The sequence below is a fragment of the Tamandua tetradactyla genome, chromosome X, assembly GCF_023851605.1.
Source record: "Tamandua tetradactyla isolate mTamTet1 chromosome X, mTamTet1.pri, whole genome shotgun sequence".
Classification (NCBI taxonomy): domain Eukaryota; kingdom Metazoa; phylum Chordata; class Mammalia; order Pilosa; family Myrmecophagidae; genus Tamandua; species Tamandua tetradactyla.
In genome coordinates, this window is record NC_135353.1 from 44702905 (window position 1) to 44716069 (window position 13165).

A 13165-nucleotide genomic window follows, 5' to 3' on the forward strand; every position below is an offset into this window, starting at 1 on the left:
CTCTGAGCACTGCTTTTGCTATATTCCACAAGTTTTGATATGTTGAGTTTTTATTTTCATTCATCTCAAGGTATTTACTGATTTCTCTCATAATTTCATCCTTGAGCCATTGATTGTTTAAGTGCGTGTTATTTAGCCCCCATATATTTGTGAGTTTTCTGGCCTTTTGCCAGTTATTGATTTCCAACTTCATTCCACTACATTCCAAGAAAGTGTTTTGTATTATTTCAATCTTCTTAAATTTTTTGAGACTTGTTTTGTGACCCAACATGTGCTCTACCCTGGAGACTGCTCCAGGAGTACTTGAGAAAAATGTGTATCCTGCTGTTTGAGGTGTACAGTTCTCTAAATATCCATTAAGTCTAGTTTATTTATCATACTATTCAACATCTCTGTTTATTTATTGGTCCCTGTTTAGATGTTCTATCCATAGTACTATTGAAGTCTCCAACCATTATTGTAGATATATCTACTTCTTCCTTCAGTCTTGTTGCATGTGCATCATGTATTTTGGTGCACTCTGGCTTGGCGAATGTATATGATTGTTATGTCTTCCTGATGAATTGTCCCCTTTATTAATACATAGTGTACTCCTAGGTCACTTTTAATTGTTTTACATGTGAAGTCTAATTCATCTGATATTATATAGCTAGTCCAACTCTTTTCTGGTTATTGTTTGTATGAAATACATTTTACAATCTTTCACTTTCAACCTATGTTCATTCATGTGTCTAAAGTGAGCCTTTTGTGGACAGCATATAGATGTTTCCTTTTTAAAAATCCATTCTGCCAGTTTATATCTTTTTTAATTATGTTTTCTTAATTGTGAAGTATAGCATATATACAAAAACAAAACATTTCCAAGTACATTTTAACAAGTAGTTATAGAACAGATTTTAAAGTTTGTTATGGATTACAGTTGCATGTTTTTTTTGGTTTTCATTTAGTTGCTCCAAGGCACTGGAGACCAACAGAAATATCAATATAGTGATTCAGCTATCATACTCATTTTTAAAATCCAATTTTCTCTGTTATATGCCTCCTTCATTTTAAATAACGTATATAAATAAAAACAATACATTTCAAAGTACATCACAACAATTAGTTGTACAATAGATTTCAGAGTTTGGTATGGGTAACAATTCCACAATTGGTGGTTTTTATTTCTAGCTGCTCTAAGGTACTAGGGGCTAAAAGAAATATCAGTATAATGTTTCGGCATGCATACTCATTTGTTAAACCCGACATTATCTGTATAACTCCACCATCAACTTTGATATTGCTGTCATTCTTTTGGAGCATTTGGGCTATACTCATTCTCACTTCTTCATGTGACAAGGGGCTGTCAATAATATGGGATACAGGAATGGAACTAGTTAATGTTCTGAAAGGGCTGGCCCCTCTGCATTTCAGGACATACCTAGTCCAGGGACCCATCCAGAAGTAGTAGGTTTCGACGAGTTACCCGAGTGCATAGAACCATTGTAGAATCTTAAATAATGCCCTAGGTATTCTGTAAGATTGGCAGGAATGGTTTCAGGTGGGGTTTAGCATATTGAGATTGTTAGCAATGTCTCACTGAAGCCTGCATAAGTGACATCCATTGTAGCCTCTCTACTCTGTTTGAACTCCCTCAGCTACTGATACCTCATTTGTTACACTTCTTTTCTCCATTTTGGTCAGGATGGCATTTTCGATCCCATGGTTCCAGGGTCAGGTTCATCCCTGAGGGTCAAATTCCATGCTGCTAGGGAGACTATCATCCCTGGATGTCATGTCCCATGTAGGAGGGAGGTCAATTGTTTTACTTGCAAAATTTGCTTAGAGAAAGACCACATCTGAGCACTAAAAAAGGTCCTCTGGAGGTGACTCTCAGGCATATCTATAGGTAGGCTAAGCTTCTCCACTACATACATAAGCTTCACAAGAGCAAGCCTCAGGATCAAGGGCTTGGCCCATTGATTTGGGTGTCCCTAAAATTTAGCCCAGAATTTGGGACTTTTATGGTCATAAAGTTTAATACTTCCATAATTTTTCTTCCATCTCCCAAGTGACTTTGCCAATACCTTTTGACTATCTGCTTAATATACTCTGGTATGTATCCAGGCATTACATTACGCTATACAAGATTAAAGGCTCTCATTCTTATTCTGTGCTCCCTGTTCTTGGATTGTTTAAATGATCTATCCAGACAGGTTGAGTTAGATTATGTGTTACAGAAAACCTATTCAGAAAGTGTAGATGAAGTTCTAAAATACAGGCAATGTCTTCCTTACCCCTGTGTTATGAATTACCTTAATCCCGACCTGACCAGCTTCATTCTTATCTCTAAATATCAGATTCTATATATATAAAACAGCCCTTTAAACTCCAGAAATAACAATTACCACTTTGGACTAAATGTGTCTGCTCTAAGACATTACAATCTAGACCCTAGTTTTCTTATTAGTATTTTCTAAATGAGATCATACAATATTTGCTCTTTGGTTTTTTGCTTAGTTTCCCTCACTAAACATCCACAGGTTCATGCACAATGTCGCATGTCTCACAACTTTGCTCATTTTTGTAGCAGCACTATGTTAAATCATATGTTTACACAATCATTTGCCAGTCTACTTCTCCGTCAATACATCTTTCAACCACCTCCAGCTACTGGGCTTCATTTGTAGTATCCAAAGTCAACATTCTATCAACACTCTCTATTTTAGATAAATTCATTGTTCCCTAGAGAAAGATAGCTAATAGATACACCCTCACCAAATAGAAAATCCAAACTAACCCCTAACTCTTGTCCGTTCCCCCGTTATGCACCCTAGTATGGCTGTTGTACTGTTGATGTTTTCCTGTTAAACAGCCCAAAGCACACAATAACACTTTTCCCCTTATATCCTCAAATTTTACACTTTTTCTACAAGATTCATAACTTTGCAGTAGTTCATGAAAGAATTTATTATATTTGTAGTGTTAAATGTTGGGAAACATGGGTCTATACAACCCCTTTCAATCATGGTCACCTTCAATATGGTAATATTACTTATAGATCTACTAATGAACTACCTTCACTTCTGTCTATTCCCTTCAAATTAAGTTCAACCTCATTAGCAATCTGTTTACCCATCTCAAGCTTCTGTATGTCTCTAGGTCTCCTATATTCTTTATTATGAGTCTCTGATTTTATCTTTACCATGGCCATAAAAGTGGAATTATATGATATCTGTCATTTTGTGTCTGGCTTATTTCACTCAGCGTAATGTCCTCAAGGTTCTTCTCTCTTTTCATGTAGTTCAGGATGTCATTTCATCTTACTGCTGCATAATATTCCATCATATGTATATACCACATTTTGTTAATTCATGCATCTGTTTATGGACACTTAGATTGTTTCCATCTTTTGGCATTGTGAATAGTGCTGCTATGAACATTGGTGTGAAAATCTCCTGTTAGTGTCACTGCTTTCAGCTCTTCTGAGAATATACTGAATAGTGGTACTGCTGGGTCATACAGTAACTTGATATTTAGTTATATGAGGAACTGTCAGACTGTCTTCCGTAGTGGCTGTACCATTATACATTCGCACCAGCAGTCCATAATTGTCCCAATTTCTCCACATCCTCTCCAACATTTATAGTGTCCTATTTATTTAATAGCAGCCATTCTTATAGGTGTGAGGTGGTATCTCATTGTAGTCTTGATCTACATTTCCCTTATAGCTAGTTAGACCAAGCAACTCTTCGTGTGCTATTTAGCTATCTGTATTTGTTCTTCAGAAAAATGTCTATTCATATATTTAACCCATTTTATAATTGGGTTGCTTATTCTTTTGTTGTTGAGCTTTTTGATTTATCTATACAGGATATCAAACTTTTATCTGATGTGTGATTTCCAGATATTTTCTTCCACTGAATTGGCTGCCTCTTTACCTTTTTGACAAAGTCTATAAAGGAACAAAAGCATTTGATTTTGAGGAATTTTCATTTATCTACTTTTTATTTTGTTGCTTGTGCTTTGGATGCAAAGTTTAAGAAGCTACCTCCTATTACTAGGTCTTAACAATCTATAATCTTGTTATTGGGGAGTTTAATCCATTGGCATTTAATATTATTACTGTAAAGGCAGTCATTTTTCTACCACTTCGTCTTTTGGACTTTATATGTCATGTCTTATTTCATCTCTCTCTCTTTTTCTTATCCTGATAGTCTTCATTTCAATTCTCTTCCCAAAACCTCTCTCCTGTCTTTTCCTATCTGCCTGTAGTGTTCCTTTTAGTACTTATTGTAGAGTAGGTCTCTTGTTCATGAAATCTCCCAGTGTCAGTTTTCTGAAAACATTTTAAACTCTCCCTCATTTTTGAAGGACAGTTTTTCCAGATAGAGAATTTTTGGTTGGGAGTTTTCCTGCTTTAGTATCTTAAGTATATCATACTGCTGCCTTCTCAACTCCATGGCTTCTTCTGAGAAATCCTCAAATAGTCTTATCAAGCTTCCATTGTATATGATGGAATGATTTTCACTTGCTGATTTCAGAATTATCTCTTCGTCTTTGACTTTTGATGGTCTGATTAGTAAGAGTTTTGAAGTAAATCTATTCAAATCTATTCTGTTTGGAGTACACTGCTTGATTCTGTAATTTTATGTCTTTCCTAAGAAATGGGAAATTTTCAGTGATTATCCCCTCCATGATTCCTTCTGCCCCCTTTTCCTTTTCTGCTACTTTGGGGAACCCATAATATGGAAATATGTGCATTTAATGTTGTGATTTAATTCCCTGAAAACCCTGCTCATATATTTCCACTCTTTTCCCTTTAAGTTCTTCTGTGTGTCTGGTTTCAGATGTCTTGTCCTCTAATTCACTAATCCCTTCTTCTGCCTTTCCAAATCTGCAAGGTATCCATTGTGTTTTTTCATCTTTTCTATTTTGAATTTAATTCTCATTAGTTTCTACCAGTTGTTTTTCAAACTTCTGAGTTCTTTATGTTTGTCCAGTTTTCTTTATATCCTTCATTTATTTTGCCACACCTTCCCTCAACTTGTTGATTTGATTTTTGATGTGATATTGAATGTCTTTTCAAACATTCTTACTTAGTTGTTTCAACTACTCGATCTCATTTGAAATGCTATTTTGTTCATTTAACTGAGCCAAATCTTCATTTTTCCTAGTATTACTCATAATTTTTTGGTGGTGTCATGTTTATGCCTCTGATTTCCTTGATTATATTACTCTGGAGGTCATATTCTCTCATTTACCTGTGGTTTTCTTGCTGCTTGGCTTTGTTCTCTGTCTTTTCTTTGGGCTCAGTTCAACTTATTCTAGACTTCTTGCACAGCTTCTCTTTAATTGATCAGAATTTTTCAGTGCTTGCTTTTCTGGTTCTTGCCTTGCCTATACGGAAAAAATTTTGAAGAGTATCCCCTCAGGTATAATTGACCACAATAGAACTTTCCCTAACCAGGCAGACCTCTGCCTCAAGAAGAGATTGCTGTAGTTGGCAAGCTGCCAGAATGTGATGTACCAGAAACAGAATGGCTTTTAAAAGAGGGAATTTATTAAGTTACAAGTTTAAAGTTCTAAGGCCATAAAAATGTCCAAATTAAAGAAAGGCTATAGAAATGTCCAATCTAAGGCATCTGGGGAAAGATACCTTGGTTCAAGAAGGCCAATGACTTTCAAGGTTTCTATCTCAGCTGGAAAGGCACATGGTGAGATCTGCTAGCTTTCTCTTCAATGGCTTCACTGGGGCTCTGTCCATTGTGTTGATTCTGTCCTTTCTGGTGGCTGTCATGGCTCTAAAGCTTTTTCCAAAATGGTTCCCTCTTAAAGAGCTCCAATAAGCAAGCCCATCTTGAATGGGTAGAGACATGTCTCCACGGAAACCATCTAATCAACAGTTTCCAACCCATAACTGGGTGTGTCATATCTCCATGGAAACCAAAAAGAATCCACCCAGCAATATTGAATGAGGATTAAAGGTCATGGCATTTCTTGGGTACATAATAGTTTCAAACCAGCACAATGATGCAATTGGTATCAAATTACCGTGAGGGTGATATCTAGCAGTTTGTCAGACTTTTCTATGACACCTCTCTTAACCCTGTACTTTTCTTATCCTGCCCAGCAGGTGTCACTTGTCTGTCCAGAGATCTTCAACAGTGTAAAATGATTCAGTGCCTTTAATTTTTAACAGACCCTCTTGGCCATGGGCATGGTTGAGACAGATGCTGAAGTGGAATGCACTCTTATGTTGCTTCTGTTTTGAAGCCCTTTGGGCCTGAATTACCTGAAGGAAGGCCACCAGTTGAGCTTGGCTGGACCCCCTTTTTGGGGGCAGATACAAGTTTCAGAGAATTATCTCTCCCTCTTGACTCATTACTCTGTCTATCAGAGCTGGCTTAACTCAGCTTCTGCCTAGGGTCCCACTGACAATTGAAAATGCCTGAGGCTTTCTCTAATGAGCTACTTAGAACAGTTAAGAGGAAGAGAAGAATCCCTATTCTGAGTCATTCTGCATCCCCAAATGTTTGCCAGTCAAGAGTTGGAGTTGGTACTCAGCTCTCTAGCCCCTCCCCTTTTTCCAGTACTCTGAGTTTGGCCAATTCCTAAATCTTCTATCTTTATCCTCTGTCCACCCTGCTTCCTCTCTTCCAGGATTAAAACCAATCCTTGGCTGAGCTATAGTCCCTTGTTTCCAGTATAGACTACGTAAAGACTTGCCCTTTATGGAATTACCTCCTTCACCTGACTAGGTGATTTGTCTCTCAGGTACACATTAATTCTATCCTTGCCTGATGCAGTCCTGAAGCCTGAGAATGCCCACCATTCTATTTAATGGTCTGTTAGAAAGTGATATGTATATACAGAGAGAAATACATCCTTTTCAGAGACAGCCCCCATCTTTGTGGGTTTGCCAAACAAGGGCCTGAGTTGGTACCTGACACTGTTTGCCCCTTTTCAAGTATTTTGAGCCCACCCAACTCAAAAATCTTCCTCTCCTTTTTATTTTTTTTCACAACAGACCTGTCCCCTCTCTGCCAGGGTGAAATCTCCAGGTTCCTTTCATGTTTGTTCCAGGTTTATCTGTTCTTTGAGCTTGTATTCAACAGTCTGAATTTGTTAATTAACTCCATAATTGGAGCTTGGTTGAGCTATCTTACTTGCTCTTAGTAGAAAGGACTTCTTTCCCCCTCAGAATCAACTCCAAGACAGCTTGTTCTGCCAGTGAGGGAGGGGCACCAGCCTCATTGGTTTGGCAGACTTACAGTTCTCTGTGGGATCTCAGCCATTCCAACTGTTCCAGACTGCTGTACAATGTGCGTCTGGTCAATGGATTCCCCCCAAAACATTGTTTCAGATAGTTCCTGGTTATTTATTGTTTTCCCTGTGGAACTAACTAAATTCCACACCTCACTATGCAGTCATCTTGCCCCCTTAATGTAAGAAACTCTTTATGTGTCACAAGCTATTAAAATGTAGGTTTAAGATTGGTTGTCATCTTCAATCTTGGCATATGGAGCCAGCTTCTCTGAAAATAATGTTGATGCACAGAGAGTAGAGTATGACATACAGCAGCAACTGAAGTGCACCTTTAAGCTCCCCAATTGTGTGAGCAAATTAATTCCAATTTTGCTTAAACTAACTTGCATTGGATTATAGTTTCTTTAACCACAGAGTCCTGAATAGTACATTATGCTTGAAGTAAATGTTCAGGGTATTTCTTAAGGGAGTCTTGAATTTAATTAGCATAATTTTACATATGACACATATTTATGAGATACAGAGAAGAGAGTATAAACATGTCAGAATAGGAAAATCATTTGGAATGTTGTGATAACAATAGCATTAGACAAATTTCTCAATATGCAAAATCTATTCAAACTTAGATATTTGAGGAAGAAAAAAACAAGAGAGGACTAAATGGAGACAAAAGGATAGTTATACCCAAGCAGAAGAAAAAAGTCAACAGAAGATGAACTTCAGCAACAGTTTCTAGAGAAAATTTTGTATTAAGGATTGTTAAGAAAATAAAGTGAGATAGAGATTTATACAGGATTACAGTGAGTTAAAGAACCAGAGTTACCCAGAATTAATTGGTTTACTTAATGAATCACTGGAGCTAAAATAGAAGTGAAATTGAGAACACTTGCGTATCATCACTGTGTGGCACTAAATTAAACACCACAGAAAAGAGCTATATATAATATTTTAAATGGACACATATATAAACTTTTGAGAACATCAGCAATACCTCCTAGGTTAGACAAAATGATTAGCCATCTGGGATTCTATGTCTAACAGGGGCACCAAGAGAGAGGCAGAGAGATACAAGTAGAATTCGATAAAATGTCACCTGCAAAAGGTTACTGAACTGCCAATGATTTTCTTGTCCTCTTACAGGCTGATATAGATCTACCACTTGAAAATAGCCTGTTAAATTATGTTCACTTGAGGAAAAAAGGCCAAAAACGTTCAGGAAACATTTCAAAAGGGCATCTGGCAAGGAACTCCTGACCCAGTCTTTCACAGCTAAGTCAGTGAGAGAGAGAAAAAAAAAACTGATAAAGCTGCTTAATGTTAAGGGTAAAATATCATTATTACTAAAGACTTGGAGGCATGGCTCTCCAACCATGAATTTAAGAAGACAGTTCAAAATGTGGAAAGAGTCAGGACAGAGACAGGATTTTCAATGACACTTCTCTCTCTTGGTGTCTCTCTATATATACACATATATATTTTCTCTCTCTATCTTTCTTTCCCATTACAGAACGACGACCTCAACATCCACTCTCATTAGGATAACTTGCCTCCTACTTCATAGAAAATAGAAGGCAATAGGAACAGGATGAGGATTCTGTTATTTTCCTACCACTATATCTGCAAATTTTGTAGCATTCACACCCATCCTTTCCCTCTACCTCTTTATTACAATGAAATAGAAACCTCGTCTGTCTAAGGCTTAATATTTTCATTTATGCTGTGCATCTCATCATCTCTCACCTCCTCAGAAAACTTAGTTGATTTTTCCCTTTCCTTTTTTGTCTTCAACCTATCTCTATCTACTAGGTCCTTTCCAATAGCATTTAACTAAGCTCAATTTCTCCCATCGTAAAAAGAGAACTCTGTAGGCCTCTCCAGCTGCTGTGTATTTCTCTTCTCCAGGTCACAGTCAAAATTTTTGTGAGTTGACTACAATTGCTATCTCCACTTCCAATCTACACTCAGTACATACCTTATCATAATCAGGTTTATATGCCCAGTAGTCCACCAAGTCATCTCTCACTAAGAACACCATGGAGCTCCTTATATTAAATTCAAATGCTGACCATTCATACCCTGACCGTTGCACTAGGACTTGCCATGTCCTACTTGATTCCTGCTAACCAATCAAATTCATTTCTTGTCACTGCCTTCTACATCTTACATATATTTTCTGAAGGGAATCAAGATTTATATATATATATGAATTAAAACCAAAATGTTCTGTGTGATAGCAAATGTCATATCAGTCACAAATTTTGGTACAACAATAATACCTAATAAATGTTCATTATTTTATGGGTTAAAAACCATTTTTGCATACATAAACTGTGTGAACCTAATTGGGCATAATATAGGTCAACCAAGTTTCATTATCCTCATTTTACAAATTATAAAACTGAAGCAATAGAGACAAAACTAGAATTACCTTTCCTGAAGCCCAGACAATCCTGTACTGTATTACACTACAGGTCTATAGAAATGTGAAAAATGGCACTATCACATATCGCTTTTATTTAGAAGCTTCTTCTGCTCTCACGTTATATACTCTATCATTGTTCTTAAGATTTTCATTGCTATGGAAAATTGCAATAAAATAGGAGCATTATTGGAGCCGTATCTTACTCATTATGTTATCTCTAATATCTAGGTCAGTGCCTGACACAAAGAAGTTTCCTAATACCTTATAATAAAAATAGAAATAATATTTTTAAATTTTTAATAAAATTAATATATTTTTATATTCTGAATAAAAATAAATATTTAGAATGCTTCATGGCCTGCACCTGCAACCCAGTCAGAGGGTCTGGACTAGTTTCCTAGCGCGAAGAAGACAAAACCTCAAAGAGCTTTTTTTAGAAAGAAAAACATGTTTTGTATACAAAGAGGGAGATCAAATATTGTCCAACTGTAGAAACCAGAGAATGATGAACAGCAGGTCCAAGAAGAGACAAAAGGTCTGAAACTTAAAACAAAAATGGTTGATAAAGAAAATGCTAATAGAGCTACAGAGAGCAAAAATAAGTGTGGAAAAAATTGTATTCCTTTAAAACCACCTAGTGAATCAACCAATTCAACTATAGCCATTGATACATATAATTTTGAGGGTAATAATCAAATTATTCAGTTGTTTCAGTTAGAGTTGATCCCCAAAATCAACGTATGACATTTACCCAGACATTTCACTTAAAAAAATAGTAAAAAAAAAAACAACAACAAATGACTACAGAAAAACCTAAACCAGACGCTTCTAATACTCCCAAGAAATCTGTTACTGCTGGGATCTTATTGTGGACAAATTGTTCATTCTCAAGTTAATTCATTTAGAAAGCTTCTACATGTCAAAGATGCAAGTGCTGTGACAACCAATAAATTTCAGCTACTATCTCTGAATCCATACAGCCTCAGCCTATAAGCACCAACAGTGTAACAGCAAAAAACAATATAGCCCTAAGTGCAACTACCACAAAATTTGAGAGCGCTGCATGTTAGGACAGACAACTTTTGCGATCTCCTATTAGAAGTCACTGCAATAATAACCAGGACAAGGTGAAACTGGGTACCAATAGAACTTCTGTCAGTGTTACAATCCAGAAAGGGCCTACTGGAAAGAGACTACTACAATTAAAAACTGATTTATCTAGGGTCCAAATAAATTCTTCTCAGGACATGAAAATAAATGAGAAATTGTCAAAAAAAATAATAAACCTGGTTTCTAAAGCTATAACCAGGCCTGCTTTATCTTCTGATATCAAACTGATAGAACAGTCTGACACCACTGACGAGACTGATGAGAGAAGACATACTGCAGCCAAAACAACCTTTCATTGGTAAGCTCAGCCCAAAGTAACTGCAAAAGAGATAAAAATTCTGACTGACTGAATGAAAAACTGCCAAAGGAAGAGGGCTTAAAAGGCTTACTAGTTTCATACTTACCCAGCTAGAACCTGAAGGACAAAATGAAAAAACAGCTGGGTTTTCCTGAACTACCATGACAGAAGAAGAAAAGCAGAGACAATCTACTAAAAAAGTAAGCAAGATATTTTGTGAATGCTTGAACCTGATTAATGAGGGATGCTCAAAAGAAGAATTATTTATCACACTGAACAATCTGACTAAAAATACTCCAGATGCGAAAATGCCTGTTAAATATTGTATATACCTTGCACGTCTTGAACTACTCATGAGCCTTATTGAGAATTTTATCACAATCTATGAGAAAACAATTTTGGCAGAGGCTCAGCCTATCGAGATGTGACTTGCAATTGTAGATATTCTAACACTGAAGAGTCAAGAAGTTAATTTTGGAGAAAATACTGAGGCTTGTGCAGCCATGGAATAAATCCAAGAAGTCTAGATAGAAAATATAGATGTTAAACTAGAGCCAGGAAAGCTGGAAATGGAAAACAAACAACAGAAAGGTGATATTTCAAGATTGTGAAAAAGAACAAGAAGACAAAACAAAATAGCCCATCAGTGATGCTAAAACCCCCAATAAAGAAACTGGAGCGAGTTAATTAAATAAAATATTTCTACTACACCATACTTGCAAAGTATAAAAAAGAAGATGCAGTTTGATGAAACAAATTCTACATTTAAAGAGCTGAAGTTTCTAACACCAGTGAGACATTCTCAACGTCTTCAAGAGAAAATTCCAAATTGTCAGATATGTTAAAAGACCATTATCCTTGTGTGTGTTCCTTGGAACAATTAACAGAACTGGAAAGTTAAACGGATGCTTTTGTATGCTGTCCTAATACCGCACTCTGCCAGATGTACTCTGAGACTGAGACAGCAGAATAAAACTAAAGGTCTCACAAGGAATGGGGTTTTAATATAAATTGAGTAATGCTGAATCAAAAATGAGATTTATAGGTAATAGTGTGTATTCATATAAAAGAAGGTGCTTTGTGGTAAGGGAAGAGTGATAAACTTAGTAGACATTAGAAATTTAAAGTTAGCCTGAGTTTCTTTCTTAGTTAAAATTTTAACAGCCGTAGCTTCCTTTGATGTTTTTTATAGACTATTAGAATGGAGTTAAAAATGGAATATATTGTTAACAAATTTCATTCTGGTTTGGTACCATTTCTAAAATGCTAGAAGTTAGACTTGTTTTTATGATGATATTAAAACTTCACTATTAAATCATATCCCCTGAAACTTGACTGCTATATCCAGTAAGCATTTCTTTTCCTCTCACACTTAAATACCGCCAATAAAATGGTTTTGTAAAGCCCTGAAGTAATACTTAAATTGGCATACATAATCTACCAACTCTATAGTTGCAAATAAGTGATTTTTCATTGTAAAAGATTAATTTTAAAACAAATGACTGTGATCAAAGATCACATATTTCTTCTTATTTATGATCATTCCATTTGTGTAATAGCAGCTATCTTTATTCTATTTATTGTCTTTTGTTTGGGAGAGTAGCACTTTTATCCCTTTTTACTTGTGTATCTAATATACATCTAATAAATTAAGATGCTTAATAAATAAATAAATAAATAAATATTTACCATAAATTATTTTGGACTAAGTCATTATAAACACAAAAGGGAATGATAAATTATGGTGTCTTTCCTATTTACTAAATATATTTGCCTATATGTCTATCATTTTTATCATCAAATGACTATATGATTTTTTGTGTGTATGGATGTTCACTGAACTTTTAACTGCACTACTTACATAGAATTTTTCTCTTCTATCTATTATGTTTTACCATGGCCAGGAATGTTTTCTAGGTATAGGTTGTCCCTTAATAGCCATTCTTTCCTTCTTAATTTTAGCTGGACACATGGCAAACCGGCTAGAACCTACATTCTCCAGCTTCACTGCTGGTATGACTAGCTATGTTAATTTCTGGACAATATGATGTGGACATAATTAGTACTTGTACAGTTCCTGAGTCTTT

General features: G+C 35.9%; 1 pseudogene; it reads left to right on the forward strand.

Moving 5' to 3' along the window:
* The first annotated feature begins 10016 nt into the window (after positions 1-10016).
* Positions 10017-12051, forward strand: LOC143671797 (cytoskeleton-associated protein 2 pseudogene; annotated as a pseudogene).
* Positions 12052-13165: the final 1114 nt, after the last annotated feature.